The following is a 17,026-nucleotide window of genomic DNA, read 5'->3' as shown; positions in this document are numbered from 1 at the left end:
ACTCCATGTGAAGAACATTACAGACAATTAGATGATCGGCATTGGACCACAAAAACTATACAACAATTGGTGAGATCTTTCTAATATTATTTATTTATCAATAATTCAGTATATATGCATTTGTTATAAAACTACATATAAGTTGAAAATTCGCTATTTTCAACATCCTTTCATCTATTGGAAGCTGCTTCAGTTCTGGGCTCTTTCTAAGTTGATGAAGGGATTTATAAATGCTTGCAAGGACTTGGCCAGGTGTGTGGAGCTGAGTGAGTCTATGACATTGTAGATAGTAGCGACATCAGCAATGTCAATGGATATATTCAACTTTGCAACTCCATCCAAGATTTGTGCAAGTATTCATGCTATGCTATGCTATGCTATTGCTTGAATTGCTTATGCTACCCATAACATGCTCGAACAGAGTGGTATTATTAATCAGCGCATCTTCGGTGTGGGCGGCATCTTTGAAGGCTGCAGCCAGGCTGTTGACCGATTTCCCCGTGCTATGGACGGTTGTTTTGTAGAGTACGCATTCCAGAAAATCCACGATCATCGTTAAGTTACTTGGGATGGGGATGCCGAATACTTTGAATGATTTGTACATTACATCGAGCGCTGAAATTGAATTTAGTACGGCGATGATGATTTGTTTGCTCATAACGACGAAGAGCCTACCCATCTTGAGCGGTTGTGCAACAAAAGTTTGTGGGGTTCAAACTGAATTTGAGACCTCACATGCTGAGCCAAATCATTTTCGATGTTATCAGTCGGCTGTAAATGGTCAATATGTTAAAACTGCACTACACAAGAAACTACACAATAATATTTAACTTACGTTCATCCAACATATTACAGATGCAGCCATTTTCTCCTCCGAAATAGAAGGTGTCCCGTCGATTGTCCTCTTAAGTCCACGGACCGGTAGCTTGTACAAAATTCGGAGGAAGCCTTTAATGTAGTCTAGACTAGATGTGTGATGAAAATATTTTTGTTAGTTATTATTATTATTGAATTATTAATTAATGATTTGCAGTATAGTCATTATTTATGTTTTTTGCCTTTCTCGTACACCAAGGTGTACCGAAAGGCTATATGTTCACTCCAAAAACGAAAATTTGATAGAGCCCCCGGAGGGGTCAAGTGTTATATACCAATCGACTCAGCTCGACGAGTTGAGATGATGTCTGTGTGTATGTATGTGTGTGTGTGTGTGTATGTATGTGTGTGTGTATGTGTACAAAAAAGGTCACCTATTTTTTAGATAGTAAACATCAACCGATTTTAACGACCGACGGTTCATTCGACGCGGAATCTGGTCCCATTGTTTCCTATTGAAAATGGTTCGGATCGGTCCAGCCGTTCCGGAGTTATGGGCATTTAGGTGTTCCGGATCGGTACCCCAGGAAGGGGCCAGATATGAAAATGCAACAAACCCATGCATGCGACCCATCAAACCACGGCATTTTCGATAACCTGATGAGTGGTAAGCAGAAAAATAGTCTAAGACCATATCTGAACCGGTATTGTTCCGGAACCGGTTCCGGGTGTCCCGCCGGAAGTGGCAAATATCAAAGTGAACCAAACCCATGCATGAGACACATCAAACCACGGCATTTTCGATAACCTGATGAGCGGTAATAAGAAAAATAGTCTAAGAACATATCTGAACCGGTAGTGTTCCCGAACCGGTTCTGGGCGTCCCGCTGGAAGTGGCCAAATAAACAATTGTACCAAACCCACGCAAGCGACACATCAAACCACGGCATTTTAGATGACCTGATGGACAATGAGCAGGAAAATCATCTCAGACCATATCTGAACCGGTAGTGTTCCGGAACCGGTTCTAGTCGTCCCGCTGGAAGTGGGCAAATATACAATTGAACCAAACCAATGCATGCGGCACATCTAACCACGGCATTTTCGATGACCTGATGGACAATGAGCAGGAAAACCATCTCAGACCATATCTGAACCGCTAGTGTTCCGGAACCGGTTCTAGTCGTCCCGCTGGAAGTGGTCAAATATACAATTGAACCAAACCTATGCATGCGGCACATCAAACCACGGCATTTTCGATGACCTGATGGATAATGAGTAGGAAAATCATCTCAGACCATATCTGAACCGGTAGTGTTCCGGAACCGGTTCTAGGCGTCCCGCTGGAAGTGGCAAAATATACAATTGAACCAAACCCATGCATGCGACACATCTAACAACGGCATTTTCGAAGACCTGATGGACAATGAGCAGGAAAACCATCTCAGACCATATCTGAACCAGTAGTGTTCCGGAACCCCTTCCGGGGTTCCCGCCGAAGTGGTTAAATCTGAAAGAGAAACAAACCCGTACATGCGTCACATCAAATAACGGCTTTTCAGATTACGGTTTTGAGTGGCCGGAAGGGGCCAAATGAAAAAGTAAACCAAATCCAGACATGTGACACATCAAATCGTGTCTTTTGCGATAGCCTGATGAACAGTTAGCTATAAAATAGCCTTACGTCACACTAAAGACAACTGGTAGTGTTCCGGAATTGGTTCCGAGAGTCCCGTCGAAATTGTCAAACTCTGCATGTGACACCTTTAATTTGCAGCGTTTTTGGTTAACCGATGAGCAGTTAACAAGACAATAATGTTAGACCATATTTGGTTCAGCCAGTAGTTACCCGGAATCAGATCCGGGTAGTAAAATGTAAAATTTAACCAAACCCATGGATGCGGTACATCAAATCTCGACCAGTCTTGTAAACATTCGACACTTTTTACTACCTTCATTTCGTTGCCGCAGTCGGGTGTCAGTCGGCTTTGTTACATTCGTGCGCTATGGTCCACTGCACGAATTTATTCTGGCCTGCTTACTCTCACACGAAATTTGACGTTTGAGCGGTGTCGGCACCTCTCAAATGTCAAATTTCGTGTGAGAGTAAGCAGGCCAGAATAAATTCGTGCAGTGGACCATCGTTACCTCTTACCTACACACAACACGAGCAGTAGAACGAAGATCAATAAACATAAGAAAGGGTCAAATCAATGTTATTTGACACGATGACACGTGTCTAATTCTAGCTTTACGCATAGATTTTCAGCCAATTCCGATTATGAATGTTAATAATAGTTTATTATTGCATGTTGCATTGAATACGACACACACACAGCTAATCGCGTTCGGTAATTTTTACCGAAATCTCAACCGCTGAGCGTTCGGTAATGGATTTTTAACGAAATTCTGTAAAAAATAATAAATTTCGGTAAAATGTTATCGTTTATGTGTCAAACTCTAGCGAACTTCGGTAGAAGTTGCTACCTTTACCGAATTTTTCCTGTAAAACAAACTTAACGGTTGAGATTTCGGCAAAACATTGCCGAAGTCGGTGATTTTTTCTAACTATGCAGATGGGCAACATAGCTCTTAATATGGAAGAAGACAGGAATAACAAAAGCCGAACCGTCTCCCGAAGCCGCTATCGTGGTGAAGTACATTCGTTTGACATTTTTTGTTTCGAACAGTAGTTGCAGACTTGATGTATACGCGCTTCGAATCACGAGCTTGAGATCAGGTTGCTATGCGTACAAAATAACACTCACACGCACGAGCATGTGCAACGATGAGACACATTTTCTTGATCACATGTAACATTGTACTAGCTCAAACAATCACATCTGCATTGGCTCATGCGACGGCTCATGAGAAAATCTCATTGTGACAGGTATGTGAGGCTCGACTTGGAGGAGGACAATTCAGTTTTAGATTCAGTTTTTCTTTTTCTGTTGCAGTTCAATGATCAAGATTTGTTGAACGAGGTCTTATTCATTAGACGGGGAAGCCCAGTTTTGGCATGCTAGAACCATCGCTCGTGTTAGGTTGCATTTTTATAACACCTTCATCTGCTATCTGATTTGAAGTTTTGGAGAACCTCGGCAAATTTTTTGCCGTTTTAAGCGCTAGGGCTCGTGCTTGTGACATTACCACATTACATAGCCCTCCACCATATTGACTGGTTTGCGAAAAAACAAATGAACAGCCGCGACTCAGAAAACGCCGCAATGTTATCTCCCATAGAAATGAAGTAAAAAAAGTATTTTTTCCTCAGGCATAGGCTAGGTGTCCTTTCGCGTGTCATTTCGTCATTTTATATGCATTATGATTAGTGCAGCAAGTATTTCTGCCAATCTATTGTAATGAACTATATTTAGCACTTCTGTAGTTTTTTTTTTCGACACAGACCTTTCCTCAGGAACAAGGTTATAAGGTAAACGTTAGTCCTTTCAATCGAATCGAAAAAAAATCGACAACATTCGGATGAATAATATCTACATCCAAGAAAATCGACCGAAATGAATCATTCCATTTTCAGTTAGCCAAAGGCGCAATGAGATGAGTCTCATGAGACGTCTCATGAGACACATACTCTGGACTTTAGATGTGCGTACTACGATCTCAAAATCTCATGAAACCTGTGAAACGCATTTCAAACCTGCTCATGGCACACTTTCTCATTGATGTATACATGAGAAAACAGACACTCTGAGTTTGATTGCTTGTGTTGCGAATGTCGGAGACAAAGGAGGCCGAATATCGACGAAAAGGTCCAAATGACTGTGATCTCTAACAAGACTGATCACGACTTATTGACAACCTGATGGAAAAATAGTGTCAGACCATATTAGATTCCCGGTAGTGTTGCGGGTTCAGCTGTGGCTTCGAAAGTGGTTAGAAGTAAAAGTGAAGCAAACCCATTCATGCGATATATCAAATCGCGGTGATTAGGTAAAGGTGAATACATAGCAATAAAATATTCTCAGACCATAATTGGGACAACCGGTAGTGTCATGGTCCATGACTCATGGAATCAGATCCGGCTATCCCATCGGAAATTACCAAATATAAAAATGAACCAAACCCATACATACGACACATCAGATCGCAGATTTTTTGATAATCTAATGAACGATTAGCAAGAAAATAGCCTTAGATAACATTAGAGACTAGCTGTTGTGTAGCAGAACCAACGTTCATGTGAAAAATTAAATCGTGGATTTGTTTAATGGCCTGATAAACATTAGGTATGAACAACAGTGACGAATAGGTCTAAGTTCTCATATATGAGAACAAAATATAGACAAAACTAAAGCGATCCCATCAAATCGTACTATTTCAGATTCCTAAGGTGTAAATTTATAGCAGGATGGGTCAACGTTGAATGGAAAAATAAGAATTTGATCGCGTCAACAGAAGATGGTGGCTGTTTTATGGAATTTTGAGCTCTAAAATTATGTAAAATAAGTGCATTTGGTATGGGAAATATGTTCGGAGTCCACCAGAGTATCCAAGATAGCGGTCCAAAGTCTAATATAATGGCCCAGTATTCAAGTTAGTTCCTATTTTATAGGATTATTAATTCTTGCATTATGGGCATATTTTTATTTATTTTATTTATTTCTCATATAATGAAGTAGCGTAAGGAATGTCCTTTTTAAATGCTACAAACGTTGAATTCACGGAATCAAAATTACAAAATACATCCGAAACTGACGCTATATTGATCGGCGGTTTACAAACTAACCTAACTTATTGCTGATGCTGACTGTTGAACAAGGCGACACACTCCTGTCGAAATCCACTTACACTAGTCCCATTTTTAATATTAAGAGGAAGTTGATTCCAAAACACTATGCCCTGAACAAATAGTGTATTCCTGTAATGCGACGTGTTAAACCGTGGCAGAGTAAAGTTACGATTACGACTGTTTTGGAATGGCTGAAGTTTAGTATAAAGATATCTTGGGGATTTTTAAAAAATAATCTTAAATAAAAGAACACAACTACGAAGCATAAGAAAGTCTTGAAAATGACAACCGAGAAGCTGTGGCTGTAAGTGGGTTACTCTTGAGAATCTATTGAGATTAAAAACATAGCGAACACAAGAATTCAAAGCTACACGCAAACGACTTATCGACATTGCTGAAGCGTTTAGTAAAAAAACGTCGCCGTACATAAAGTGCGGCAAAATTAATGATTTGAAAAGCCTTAATTTGATTGGTATCGGTAAAGTATAAGAAGTGATTCGAAGCATACGAAGGCATCTGTATATTTTGGTACATTGGGCATTAATATGACCTTCCCACTCAAGATCGTTCTGAATAATAAAACCTAGCATTGTTAATTTATCAACGTATTGAATCAACACATTTCCAAACAAAACATTTGGACGAACATTTACAACTCTGTTTCTAGTTATTAGCATAACTTTAGTCTTATCGGGGTTTACAGGCAAAAGGTTTCTAGTAGACCATTCCAAGATTCTCGAAAGATCATCATTAAGCAATTCGACCATTTCGGCAGTCGATAGATCATTAGCCATGATGTAAATTTGGACGTCATCCGCAAACAAATGAATTCGGCAATGTTTCAGAACACTCGGCAAGTCGTTAATGAACATTGAAAAAAGCAAAGGGCCCAAAATAGAACCTTGCGGAACACCGGATAAAATATCGACACTATCCGAGTAACAATCATCGATGCAAACAAATTGAGACCTGTTGGACAGATATGATTGTATTAAACGGACCGCAGATCTTGAGAATGAAAACTCCGATGTCAATTTGTTCAACAGTTTCGTGTGTGATACCCTATCAAAAGCCTTAGAAAAATCAATCATAAGAAGAAATGCGATACCCTTCTTGTCAATAACAGTATGTATGTCGTCATGTACTTTGAGAAAGGCAGTTGTAGTACTATGTCCTGCTCTAAACCCAGATTGAAATTCTGTCAATAAGTTGAAGTTTAATAGATGACTCTGAATTTGTGATTTGAGGATTTTTTCAAATACTTTCGATAAACTACTTAGAATGCTTATGGGTCTAAGGTTGTCGAGAGAATTTCCTGATGTTTTTTTCCGAATTGGGATTACTTTGGACGATTTCCAACCACGAGGATATTTAGATGTAGAAATAATTAAGTTGAAGATGGATCTAATTTGAGAAACTATTGAAGGAAGAATCAGTCGAATAAACTGGATTGGAATATTGTCTATGCCAATTGCATTAGATTTTATAGATTTTATCGCTAAAATGACATCATGATCACTAATCGGTGAAAACTGAAATCCATGAGTATTTTCAGGAGGAATCTGTAAAGTACTGTTATCAACAGTGAAATTTGAAGCAAAATATTCATTGATTTCCGCGTTTGTGTTATCAAAATTTCTATTACATGTAGATGAATTTATTGCCCCAATATGTTTTAGTTTGTTCCATAAGTCCTTAGAAGAGTTAGAAGAGTCGATCCTTTGGGTCACAAGATCGGATTTGGCGTTATGGATAAGTTGTGTAACTTTGTTACGTAACCGTTTATATTGGTTATGATTTACTGTCGACCTATCTGAAACCCATAAACGATACGCAATGTAACGTTCAACCATAGCCCTTTGAATTTCACTATTGAACCAAGGATTACGTTTAGGCTTGGAACGACGCAGTGGAACGAAAGAATCATGTAGATCAGTCAATATTGTATTGAAAACATCAATTGCTATGTCGGAGTCGGTAATACTGTCAAGAATGGACCAATCAATTGAGTTGATGGCCCGTGTTAACCCTCCAAAGTCTACGTTCTTGTAATCTCTGTACATGAAATGGTCAGGGATTGATTTTCGTGCTATATTAAATGAGGAAAAAATTATATCGTGGTTTGAAAACGCTGGGGCTGACACTTGTTGTGCATTTAGTACAAATTCTTGGTTGGACGACAGAATCAAATCAATCAGAGAACATCCAGTTTGATGAAAATGGGTTGGGAATGAGTTTGCACAAACAAATCCGAGAGAATCAACAGAATTTTTAAATTTAAATGTTTTGTTGCATGATTTATTTAAATCTGTATTAAAATCTCCTATTATAACTGTGTTAGGATATTGTACGGACAGCTCAGATAATTGATCTAATAATAAATCAGAACAATCTGAGCTGGGAGGGTTATAAAAGATGCCTAGTAAGAATTTATCCTGTTCATATTGGATTTCAACGAATAAATATTCAGTAAGATTTGAATACTCGACACCAGATCTTAATTCTGAATTACAAAGAACTTTAAATTTTAAATCACACTTAAAATAAACACAAATTCCACCCCCACGGCCGTAGCTTCTGTCGAGTCTCAAGAGATTGTACCCATCTAGAGCGACCAAGTTATCATTTATATCGCTTGTGAGCCAACTTTCTGTAATGCAGACAATATCTACTTTACTTTGGAAGAAACATAACTTGAATTCATTGAATTTCGACATCTGTCGGGCACATATACTTTGCATATTAATATGGCAAATATTCAGATAATTGTTATTGAGTACACTGTTCATCACAACACGGGGAATACAACTATTTGAAAGAGCATTAGCTTGGTTATCCGGCATCTATGTTAGACATAGTAAGCGAACTTAAACAAAACTGTCCCACCCTGTTCAACATCAACAAATCAGCAATGAAAGTGAATGACAAGTAATTTAGCGAAAAACAATTCATTGATAAAATTGAAAAAAAAAACCATAGTGCAGTTCGTGAATTCGGTTGGAACTAAGTAAATACATAATGGAGATAGGCCAACAACAGCATCAACAGCAACTTCAACAACAGCAGCAACAGCGGGTCCAGGCAGCATCAGCAGCATAGCAGAATGAGCATTTGATGAATATACTCGATGAAAGAGTGCTCATTGAATGTAAAACTTTTAGGACGGAAGAAAACAAAGGGAAAATGAAGGAGCGGAGACATGGAAATCTACGGAAGGAATATGCAGAAATATTAAGGAAAAGGAATCTTGCAGATAACTTTCAGGAGCGGAATAAACAGAGGATTGATAAGGATGGGAGACATGGAAAAATTGTAGGAAGGAAAGAATAACTTTCAATGGGTAAGGATTATGTTGGTAACTGGTTCAGCGAGAAAATTGGATTCGGTTCAGCATCAGCAGCAACTTTTGTGTAGACGATTCCACCACGCGTGAAAACGGACTGAAGCTTTCCATCCTTCTTCAGCTTTAGTGCGGCTCCCTTGATCGTACGGCCAAGCTTAGTAAGATTCTCGCTGATGTATATCCTCGATTTCGTCGCAAGTCCAAGATGTTGATGTATGTTCGGCGATAGAACAGACTTCGCTTTTTACTTTCCCCACACCATTCGCTACTGTATCAATTTGGGCTCTACTCGTCTCTTGGAAATACTGGATTTTTTCGCGAAGAACGTTAATTTTATCTTGCAAGGAGCTTTTGCAAGTCTCGATGATTGCAATGGTTTTGTTGACCATTTCGTGGAACATGGACTGCAATCTCGCTAGAAGATCATCAAGAGATGTGACGAATTCTTGTTGTCGTTGCAGCACCAAAGTATCGCTCCCCATCATCAGTAAACAATGAGTGCGATCGGATGTGCAAAACGGTGAGTGCCGAAACTTGACAGCTGATAACGAAGATGAAACCAATGGCGCTACAAGTATGCAATATGTGTTTCGGACAACGATCAGAAAATCACATCAATATTATGCATAATCAGCTTCAAATCTGCAAAACTCCATAAGCCGCGTAGACACTACACTCGTGTGAATAGTTGAATAGCCATTCAGATCGAAACTGCAGTTAGAACGTAGCAAAAACTTCACTAAACTGCACAGGCGGCACAATCACTCACTGTACCCGATCATAGCCAGAGTCGGATGAAAATATGTCCAGAATTCAAAATTTGTAATCAGAAAACCCAAGCTGTGCGCTGTTTCACAAGGTCTGCAATTTGACTATAGTTTGAATGGGGAAGAATGCCGGTCTTCATCCAAAACTGGTAACCAGAAAATCATAAACGACATGCCAAAATTCGATACGGCGACTATTTTATGTAATTTTAGGTGCAGAGTCCAAAAATGAATACCAGAACATCCAAGATGGTGTCTCAATGTTCAAGATGGCGGTTAGTTTAGTTGGGGTAGATATCCGGAGTCATGAAATGATGACCGAAAAATCTAAAATGACGTTTCAAAATTTTGCTGCTTCATGACACTTGTTTGGTTTGAGTTTTGGATCGTTGTCTTATATTTTCTGAATATTGGATGTTATGCTAATATAAAATGTATCCATATTGAGTAGATTTAGCAAGCAGTTTTCATTTTGTATTTATGTCAATGTCATCAACATGTCGCTCGAGTTTTGTTGAAAGGATATTTTAAAGCACGAGAAAGGCACCATCACCGCTAGGTGGATTAATTAGGGTTTTTTTTCAATTCGTATACCAATTTTTTAACTAATTGCTTACCTTTAAGTGTTCGGAATGTCTCCGGATTCACAGCTGCGGCTACTTGCTCCATTTTGGGGACAACACCACCAAGTACAACGCAGTATCTCCACCGGATTTTTTACGTTTTTTTTTTCTAATTTTGTTGTTTACTCACTCTAAAATGAGTTATGCAAGAATCTTGTCCGCCAGAGTAGAAATAACTGTGTTTGATTGAAAATTGTCTGTGCTCAAAAGTGAGTAAAATAACTTTTTATTCTTATTTTATCAGCCAATTCGAATTCATATGGGTGCTCCATGGTAATGGACTGCCACAGCAATCCACGGTCAATCGCACCTACCAGGATCTCGTCGATTACGATGAGGAACAGTAGCGGTGATAGTATACATCCTTGCCTCACTACAGCAACGACCCGGATGGGATCGGACAAAACACCGTTGTATAGTACTCTGCACGATAATGCCCTGTACTGTGCTTCAATGAGGCCGATGATTTTCTAAGGGAGACCCTTGCGCTCCGTATAATTCTGGAACAAATCAATGAATTCCAAGAGTCTCTCTACCTGGTGTTCATTGATTACGAAAAAAGTTTTCGACCGTCTAAATCACGTAGACATGTGGGAAGCTCTCCGCCACATGTCTATGTGATTTAGATGGTCAAAAACTTTTTTCGTAATCAATTAACACCAGGTAGAGAGACTCTTGGAATTCATTGATTTGCTCCAGAATTATACGGAGCGTGACAATATGGTCGACACAGGAACGTCCGGCACGGAATCCTGCTTGCTGCCGTTGGAGAGTTGTGTCAATCTTCTCCTGTATCCGGTTAAGGATCACTTTGCAGAGGACTTTGAGAACGATACACAGTAACATGATGCCATGCCAATTATCGCATACAGTCAGGTCACCCTGTTTGGGTACTTTTACTAAGACGCCTTGCATCCAGTCGGCCGGAATGTCGCGGTTTACCATATGTTGCGGAACAATGGATGCAGTAGTTGTGCGGATACTTCGGGGTCAGCTTTGAGCATCTCAACTGATATGCGATCGACCCTTGGGGCCCTGTTCGATTTCATGCTACAGATGGCTGTTTCCATCTCCTGCACTGATGGAGCTTCGGTGTTGACACGGATAATTCGACGAACCCTTGGCGGATCATGCTGAGGTGTTGATGACGTGACCGACACTTGAAAAAGGTTTCCGAAGTGCTCGAACCAGCGTTTCAACTGGTCAGCCGGGTAGGTCAGTAACTGTCCAGACTTGTCTTATACGGGCATCGTAGCATTCATCTTGGTCCCACTAAGGCGACGTGAAACATCGTAGAGGAGACGGATGTCGCCTGTGTTTGCGGCTTTCTCGCCTTCTTCTCTTCACGCTCTTTTGTCCCGTCTACTTGAGCGTTTCACTTCCTTCTCGAGAGCCGAATAGCGCTGACGGGCTACGGCTTTGGCTCCTCGTGTTTTCGCTCGCTCTATCGCGGCTTTGGCGTTCTTTCGCTCCTCTATCTTCCTCCAGGTATCATCTGTGATCCACTGCTTTATTCGGGTGCGTACCTCACCCAAATTGTTCTCACCGGTGGCGATGAAGGCATTCCTGATGGCGCTCCATTGATCTTCTACGCTTCCACCTGCAGGGATATCCGCAGCACCGTTCTCTAGCTCCTCGACGAAGGACGTTTTCACCGCAGCGTCTTCCAGTCGGCGTGTGTTGAACCGGCGCCCGATTTTCTCCTCCTGTCGATGGATCCTAGCAATGCGAAGTCGGATATCACCGTTTGTTCCGCACATCAAGAAGGCTCCGTCTCCATTTTCGGCTGATGCAGATGTGGTCGATTTGATTTTCCGTGACGCCATCACGGGAGACCCATGTCACTTTGTGCACTGGTCGATGAGGAAAAAGCGATCCATGTCATTGTTACCACAAAACTCTGCAAACAGCTCTCCGTTTTCGCTCATTTCTCCGAGAATATGGCGTCTTATGACGTGCTGCTCATAGTCCGAGTTGTCGGAATCAACCTTCGCGTTGAAGTCGCCCATGATGATCTTGATATCACCTTTCGGAAACTTGTCCACGAATCTTGTCCACGAATCTGGCTACAATTATCCTTGCATCTCTTCATGAGCGCAGCGTGGGCGTAAGCGCTGAGTAGGAAACCAACTACACGGTGGCGGAAAGTGTGTTCACCTCGTAGGCCAGAGTATAGCAGAATTTGACCCGACGCCATTCTGTGTTCTTCAAAGTTCGGCCAACGGACTTCACTCAGTCCTAGGATCTCAAGCTTCATACGGCATGCCTCATTGGCTAGTTGTGCCAGTTTACCCTGCTGGGCTAGGGTTAATACATTCCAAGTTCCAATTCTTGTCCGTTGTCTCACACTAAAAGTCGTTGCCGTTGAATCAGTTCGTAATCTTTCGTTTTCGGTTTCTGTAACTGTTTTTGGGTTTCAGAAATTGTTGGCCTAAGGTCCCCTATCCACCGTGGTGGGTCTACTACCATAGGTATAGCTTCCGGTGGAGGAGTATGTCATACTCAGCCGCTGGATGCCAGAACATACGCTGTTTGAGCCGCACCTTCTTGGTGAACAGACGCTCGAGACGTACCTCCTCAATCTAGCTGAAGTCAGAAGGACAACAGTGCCCAGGCTGCACAACCAGGTAACCACACAACTCTTAGATGGGTTTAAATGGGTGAATCGCCGGAAACCGCGCCTGTGTGTATCATAAATTTGTTTAAATACTTTGTATATTTTTTACACCATACGCTGCAGCTTCGCTTGCAGTGAATCCACGTGTACATTTTTAAAATTCCATGGAAGCCAAAAGATTATTTCCATAGAATTCAAGGTTACATTTTTCACAAAAAAAAACTCACATAATTACAGAGCATCATCTCTCCATCCCACTCAAATGGGCACATTTTACGGTTCATTACGCCAACCATCAGCGTCTGCTGCTGGGAGCTAAATGAATGAAAATTTAACGTCACCAAACATCGCACCATACCGCCCGCCGACCAAATTCGGCCTCATTAAATGGCGCGTGCGAGTGCTTTTCGACTTTCCCCTACGCAAACGGATGAATTTACCACCCACTCCGTTTTCAGCAGTCATAAAGTGCAGTTTGCGATTGCGACTTCCATCTTCTATCAGCACAGAAGTTTCACACATAATAAAGACATTATTCATTTGGTAGTAGAGTCGCTTTCGAATGACTGAGCCATCGTGACAGAACCCGACGATGTTCATACACTCGCCGTTTTGATGATTAATGACAGAGTGTTTGTTCCCTAGTGTCGGTGCAAGTGTCGGTGGTTATCATCGATAGAGTCCTGCCCGTATAGAAGGGAGGAACCTTGGCATTATATTGTTTGTCATTCTTCAACTGTTTCCGGAATATGAAGCACCTACACTTGACGTCGTATTAGATATATAATAAGCATTCTCACAAAATACACCATTCAGGAAGGACAGACCACCACGCACGAGAGATTACAATGGGGAAAGTGACAATTTCCACAGTGACGGTTGATTCTAGGCTTAAAAAGACATACATTCTTCACCTCTCCCATTTCCCCTCTAAAATGACGGTAAATTGCCTTAAACCAATCTAGTACCCAGCGAATCCATTCAAGGAGCGCTCGGTTGAAGAGCCTTACGGGGCGCAAAGATGTGAAGAGGCCGTAAAAATAAAAGCATTTTCATTTTTACGGCTTGATTTTTGTCGTTTGCTGCTACGCGGTGGAAACACCCGTACGGACGAGGTGGGAACATATGAACTAACCTGTGGCTGGGTGGATTTGTTAGAGGGTGATGTGATAAGGATGTTAATTTTCTGGTTGAAATTTGCAATAATACAAACTCGTTTGCGTGCAACTTAAAGACTATGAGCAGTATCCAGCCCGCCTTAAGACTGGAGAGAATATAAAACATCCGCGATTCATCTTGCATGAAATGTAGGGTCAGGAACCATTGGAGCAGGAGGATTCTTTTGAGTACTTGGCCCTCTAACTCAAACAATTTTATATAGGGGAGCTGTCGTATTCTCGGCCGTTTTGATCTCTTCGTCAAGTTTTTTTTTAACCGATTGAATTCAAAGTTGGCCTCATATCTTTTCCAACAAAGCTGAATTATTCAACCAAGTTACAGCTAATTTGGCCGAAAAAATCCCTTATGACGAAGAGAACAAACCTGTATAATCTCTATAACAATCGAGCTCATTCACTCCTCCAGAACTGCGATCGAGTGGGCTGCAGTCAATTCCACTTCTTCGATCGATTCACCGCAGATTGCCATTCACCTCGTCGTACATGTTATTCCATAATACCAGACCCAGGATGAAACCTTGTGGAGCTCCTGAGGTTATGTGAAAGCTCTTCCGACCCACCTCTATGTCGTAAACTAGTAATCGATTCTGGAAGTAACTTCCGAGAATCTTGTACAGGTACCCGGCCCGAGTATCCTTAGACGCAGGAGCGCATCGGCAATAGCCGTCGCTACTGCACAGTAGCTAGTCCCCCTCCTCTTACGCAAGAGCGCTATCTTGGCGGTCTTTGTAACCGACTAGATACGTCTCGCGGCCTCCCTTTCCGGAAGCTGAACTGGTTGCTCGAGAGACCATTTACACCCCCGGTGTGCCTCAACATTCTGTTGAGGATGATCTTTTCGTGCACCTTCCCCGCTGTGTCGATCAAGCACATTGGTCTAATATGCTGATGATTCTCCGAGTGATTTCCCCGCCACTGGGACAACTCCCTCGTCCAGGCATTTCTGCATAGCAGACCTGAACATCCAGGGAACCTCTGCAATATATACTTTTAAGGCCAGGCTCGGAAAGTCGTCCGAACCAGGAGCCTTCAACATCTCTGGAGTCTGCTACGCAGGAGCCATTACGCCTCTTGTCTTGGCCATCACGATCCTGTAGGCATCACCCCACGGTTGGCCACTCTGACAGAGGCACCGGTGAACACCACCAGTCATTCATTTCGCTCTTTCTCAGCCCGTGCTCGCTGTACCCGCCGCCTAACCCGTAGGCAGGCGCGGTGCAGGTCGGCAATCGCTTGAGTCCACCCATTCCTATGCCTCCCATTCCCAGGGTGAATTTGCCTAGGCATCGTCGCATCACACGCACGCATAGGTGATGCCTTTCACCTACGAGGGCTTGGCCTTCGCCTAGCCGCCTCTTCTTCCACCCGTTGCCTGTTGTTGTTGTAATCGATACTGTAGCAAACTGCCAGGTGATCGTAGTTAGTGTAGCCATTGTCTTACCCTCTAGTTCGAACTGCTGGTTAGGCCAGGAATACAGCCGTTCCGACTAAATGTACTTTTGGTACCGTCATTAGCCAGATCATCATCTAGCATAGTCAGCGCGATCTGACCCCGCTGGTTCATAAAACGGCTTCCCCATTCCACGGCCCAAGCATTGAAGTCACCCGCTATTGCCCTGTCTTGACAATACGGTCGGCATACAGTCCAGAATCTGTGTAAACTGCTCAATCGAGCACCACGGAGGTGCGTAACAGCTACAGAAGAAGACCCCGTTTACTTTGGCGACCACCAACTCCAGGACGGGGTATTCACCCGTCGTCCATATCGCCGCCATTTTTCTGGACCCATCCGCGACCCAATTGCCGTTGTCGGCGGGTACTCGGTATGGGTCCGCTACGTTGGCCACCTGCACCTCGTACCGTTGCCGCAGTACAGTATTGTGACGAGCTCTTCCGCTTCAGTGACCTCGGCTAGGTACTTAACCTACAGAGTCGACTCTGCTGTAAGAGCCCTCACCTCGACCCCGTCGCCAAGAAGCTCTTCTACCTGATATTTGTAGGCGACGCACTCGCGTTTCTTGTCACGCTTAAGCTCTTGGACCATTTCACCGGTACGAGTACGTCTTAAACTGCGCACGTCGGCTCCCAGACTCTCGAGTTTGGCGTTGCTCCGCATCGCCTTCAAGACGTCCGAGTACATCGACTGTTCTGTCTAGATGACGAGCGTGGCAGCTTTCTCGCGCCTGGCACCTACTCTTTTACACCTTGGTTTGGCATCCCAAGCTACTTCTACCTGCGGCTTCGACTTCTTCTTCTTCCGCTCTACCTACATACGTCCAAGGGAGGTCCTCCCTTGGTTCGCCCTACTCTGCGCCTGCTGAGGGCCCACCAACGGTCGCAATCCCTTGTTCCCATCGTTCAGGGACGGGCCAGCCTTTTCAAGCCCACCCTTCCCAGCTTTCTGGGAACCCTCACTTGCCGGCATTACTGGCGACCTTCGCCTGCCTTTGCGAGCACCGCCAGACAGCTCCTCACTTGACGGCTGCCTCGCCCGCTTCTGCGAGTGCTTGTCACGAGCAGTCGCACCCGTCACACCTTTTGGACTACCTGCGAAAGCGAAGGCCTCCGTCTGGGTAGACTTCATATCCTTTTCTATCACAGGTTCTGCAGTCTTCACGAGTCTTAAGTGATCTTGCTGGGCATCATCCATCGATTTACGAAGTCGCTGCAGGGCCGTTCCAGGGCCTTACTAATGTTGGACTTAATACACATTCATAGTGTGAAAGTGGCGCGAAACAGACTGCACCTTATTTCAGCGAGCCGGACCGATTTCCGAAAATCAGCCCACGGATTGAACGAGGTGGGCGAATTGTCGAAACATAAGTTGACAAAGGTGCCTATGCTGCAGGCCCCTAACGATAAAACGGGACTTTGTTTATTCCTAAGAAGAAGGCACAATAGATCGGTCCGAAACGTCGGATGAAAACATAAG

At 42.9% G+C, this 17,026-nt stretch overlaps 1 pseudogene; it reads right to left on the bottom strand.

Annotated features, from left to right (window-relative positions):
• Positions 1 to 367: 367 nt before the first annotated feature.
• Positions 368 to 16,234, bottom strand: LOC134291098 (uncharacterized; annotated as a pseudogene).
• Between the last annotated feature and the right edge of the window lie 792 nt (positions 16,235 to 17,026).

This window comes from Aedes albopictus, chromosome 1 (genome assembly GCF_035046485.1).
Source record: "Aedes albopictus strain Foshan chromosome 1, AalbF5, whole genome shotgun sequence".
Lineage (NCBI taxonomy): Eukaryota > Metazoa > Arthropoda > Insecta > Diptera > Culicidae > Aedes > Aedes albopictus.
This window is presented reverse-complemented; position numbering and strand designations above follow the sequence as displayed.